Consider the following 4,198-nt stretch of genomic DNA (forward strand, 5'->3'; position numbering starts at 1 on the left):
TGAGTAATTTGTCCTCTTCACTGATGTGCACTGAGGCTGCACTGATGAGGCTGCACTGGTGGGCACTGATGAGGTGGCAGTGATGAGGCTGCACTAATAGGCACTGATAGGCTGCAGTGATTGATGGGGCTGCACATATAATCAGTACACTGTAAATATGCCCTGTCACAGGATAGTTGGTTATCGGCTCTCCTTTCCTCACACAGTGACAGTACTGAGTAAAGAAAATGCTGATAACCAGCATTTGCTTACATGGGATCAGCTGTGATTTGGACACAGCTAATCACATGGTAAAGGGCTGCTGTGATTGGTCCTTTACCTAAATCTGTGATAAGTTGTGTCTGAAGAAGATAGTGAGCACAGAGCTTGTCTGATGTGCCAAGACGGTGCACAGGGGGGCAAGGTTCTGGGAGGACATTAATAGACGCCCTCCTAGAACTGGAACACTGTGTTGTACCTATCTTTCAGCTATAGCACGGTTGCCAAATGGTTAAACACTGGGATTCGTAACTGGCGGTATTACTGTGCATATTTAAAGTCCATTCTTTGTATGGAGTGGAGAGGGGTCAGTCCAGTTGTATGGGGGGAGCCCTGTCAGGCAGGCTGTATAGGAGCCCCACAATTTATTTTTTAATGGTTTTTATGCTATTTTTGTCAAAAATACAGACATACAGTACTTTCTCTTTATGTTGATACATGACACCAAGACAATATGCATCAGAATGCCTAACATTTGACAATATTGAGCTATGTTTACCACATATAGAAAATTGTTGATGGATCGATGTACAGTGTAAAACTAGGTATAAATGCATAATGGCTGACCCATCGTGTAGCCTTTGCAGAGATCAGATATAACCAAGAAAAATAGTGTGTAAGAATAGAAAGGTGAAAGGAGATAAAAAATGGATTGGGGTCACCAGAAAATAAAGCAAAGAAGGAGGGGGATTTGAACTCAAATTAAATAACCTATTATCTATTATCTGCGGGGTCAAGATATTAAGTTCTTTATGTTCCACCAGTGATTTATTTTATTCATGGGCCCCAAATCTTTTCAAAAACTTTTACTGTACCATTTAGGATGGCAGATCATTTTTCATTTATCATTAACCATGATAATTTAGAATTTACCCATTCAAATGGGTTTGGATGTCGAATTCCATGATGTGGCAATTGCTATTTTTGCTGCTGGCATTTCTAATGGCAGCCATGTCTCCTATAATTAATACATTTTACTTGTTGATCCTATCAGTAAGTAGCATGTGGAACCTACACAGGGTAACAATGCCCACCCACTGGTTATCAAAACAGCAGTGCAGTTGTCACCCTTCACAGTGCAAACTTGTTGAGTCAGGTGGTCAGGGCTACGCACAACACAGCTTCACTGCAATTTATTCCCGCTTTGTATTGGTTGAGTGGCAGAGGCACACTATTCTGTTTTCACTTCAGGTGGCGGTCAAGTTGCAGCTTCTCCCCACTCACAGCTTCTTTCATGCTAAATGACAAAGAGAGAAAAAGAGTTAGGTGAGCATTGTAAAAAAAAAAAAAAAAAAAAAATCTGATAATGGTACTTTGGAGCACATATTTTACAATCTAGAAGCATATGTCACAGTTCTATCCCTGCACCCCGCTTTTATTGTGTGTCCTATAAGCTTCAGATATATTCTAGCACGACAAAAAAATAAGGAAACCACAAAAGCACCAGTAAAAGGAGAGACATTCTACCTGCCTTGGTGGTCGTTTGTAAAATCTTCACTCTACAGCTGGGCTAAACTGTCTGAAGGATCTTCACATCTGATCCACTGCAAGGAGGAGATTGAACATGTAGTTGGGTAGGGTGCATCAAAATCTGACACAGGTCCTGCTTTGTCACATCTACAGCTATCCAATCAGCAACACTCACTTCAGCGACAGCAAGCACTAATGATTGGATAGCTGTATATTTTACACAGGAGGGGAGTGTCAGACCAATGCAAAGAGGCCGCTTCTCCTGCAGAGAGCACAGCAGATCTTTTCCATAAACAAATATTTGGCTGGAACTGGGGAGTGATTAAAGTGATTTAAAGGTTTTTCTTTCTTTTTTTAAAATAACAAACATGTTATACTTACCTTTTTACGGATTTGGACACAGCTGCCCTAATCCTTCTCTTCTCAGGTCCTCCATTAGCGCTCTGGGCCTATTCCCTTGCTTTGTGCCCCCCATAGGAAGTCACTTGCTCCTGAGTCTGCTTTCTGTGCCCATAAGACACAGAGAACAGGGCTCAGCCCCACACTCCCGCTTTACTGGCTGTGATTGACAGCATCTGGACCCAATGGCTCCTGCTGCTCCATCTTAGCCAATCAAGAGGGAGACCTGGGAGAGCCTCGGTTCTCGTGCACATTAATGGATCGAAATTGGGCTTAGTGTGGACTGAGGGGGGAGCTGCACACTGAAGGTTTTTTACCTTCCTGCCCACAATGCATGAAGGTAAAAAAAAAAAAAAACTTCAGCCTTTACAACCACTTTAACCAAAGAAGGTGTAGAAATCTTAGAATTTTGCGGCACTCTTATTTTATTTTTATAATTTGGGATAAGACTTAAATTTGGTTTCAAGCTTGGTGGTTGTAAATGCTGATGAAATGTATATTTTATTTATACAGCACAGTGGGTTTGTGGTTATCACTTTTGACTTGCAGAACTTGGGATCTCAGATTAGATCCTGGCCAGAGCACTATCTGCAAGGCGTGTGCTTATGTGGGTACCCTCCCTCACTCCTGCACTGGAAGGTGAATTGGCTCCTGTCTAAAAAGGCCCTAGTATGTATTTGTATCCATGTGAAATAGGGATCTTAGATTGTAAGCTCCATTAGGGCAGGGACTGATGTGAATGTACAGTATGTAAAGTGCTGCATAAATTGTTGGTGCTATACAAACCACCAGGGGTGGACTGACAACTCATGGGGCCCCCGGGCAATAGGAGATTATGGGGCCCACAGGCAATCAGAGATTATGGGGCCAGACAGTATACACAGACATGTTTCTATTGGCTGAGAAGGTACTGGAGAGGTGGGGCAGCTATAATCTTGGGATTTTTAGATCAAAAGGATGTCGGTAAGGGACATTTCAGAGACAGATGTAAATAAAACACAGATTTTTACATACTGTCCCTGCTTTTACTGAGGCTGGCAACCCTGATGGGGCCCCCTAGTGGCCCGGGGCCCTCAGGCTGTGTCCGAGTGGCTGAATGGTCAGTCTGCCCTTGCAAACCACTGTACTAAAAAAATAAAAATGAATTTTCTTAAAGCTTAATTCTGGTAAAAACTAAAAGTCCTCCCTTGGAGTGGGGCCATGCCTGCACTGCAAGTGTTAACTGCTTGTTTCTGTTTGGGGGGCTCGGTAAAGCACTTACCCGATCCTCTGTTCCTGCAGGCAATTCCACTCTGCTGGAACGGTCCCTGGAGCCGCTTCTTCCTAGCATTCCAGCAGTCTAAGGTCTTCTGATGTCATCAAGAATAATTCAGGGCTCAAGCCCTTCATTGGACATGAGGTCGCCAAGGGACAGTCCACTGCCGATGCATAGGGGACTGTTGTCTGCCAGGGGGGCCAGAGGATCGGATAAATAAAAATGATTTTCTCACCACCTGGACAGAAACACACATTTAACTAAGGACTTTTAGTTTTCCTGGAGTTGGACTTTAACCCTGATTAACTATCCAGTTAACTATAGTTTGTAAGTTCTGAAAGTAATCCATTATTTCTGAGTCTACTAATATCAGAAGAAAAAAACACTGGAAACACATATTGTGCAATAGAAATGGCCAGACTTGAAGTACCATCTCTCAGGCTTGCAAATTGGACATTGAGTGCTTTTAGAAGTCTCTTTTTTGTGAAAAAAGCCACTATTTTCATAAGAGACAAAACAAATATTATGTGAATGCTGAACAGCACTGCCTGGAGAGAGCTAAAAGCATACAGTATACCCTGTGCTTTGCCCAATTAATAAAGGGTTTGCTTTAACCCCTGAACTCCCCTCTCGACACACACTTCCTAAAAGCATATACTTTAAGAAGCAGGGCAAATGTACCAATGGAAACATAAAAAAAAATACATAACATGTATGTGGCTTCAAGGGTGACATTGAAAACACTCAACTCCACCTTTTATACCATGTTACATGTTACACCCATATTTAGGGTGTAACGTAACGTGTTTGCAAGCA

The 4,198-nt window shown here is 42.4% G+C and overlaps 1 long non-coding RNA gene across 1 annotated transcript; it reads right to left on the reverse strand.

Moving 5' to 3' along the window:
- Positions 1–570: 570 nt before the first annotated feature.
- On the reverse strand, positions 571–3,661 carry LOC143974730 (uncharacterized). The gene is made up of 2 exons (XR_013272274.1): positions 3,389–3,661; positions 571–1,495 (listed from the first exon to the last, which is right to left on the reverse strand). It is a non-coding gene; the product is annotated as an uncharacterized LOC143974730 (long non-coding RNA).
- Positions 3,662–4,198: the final 537 nt, after the last annotated feature.

This window comes from Lithobates pipiens, unplaced genomic scaffold (genome assembly GCF_037356315.1).
Source record: "Lithobates pipiens isolate NorthernLeopardFrog02 unplaced genomic scaffold, aLitPip1_a1.2 Scaffold_13, whole genome shotgun sequence".
Classification (NCBI taxonomy): Eukaryota; Metazoa; Chordata; class Amphibia; order Anura; family Ranidae; genus Lithobates; species Lithobates pipiens.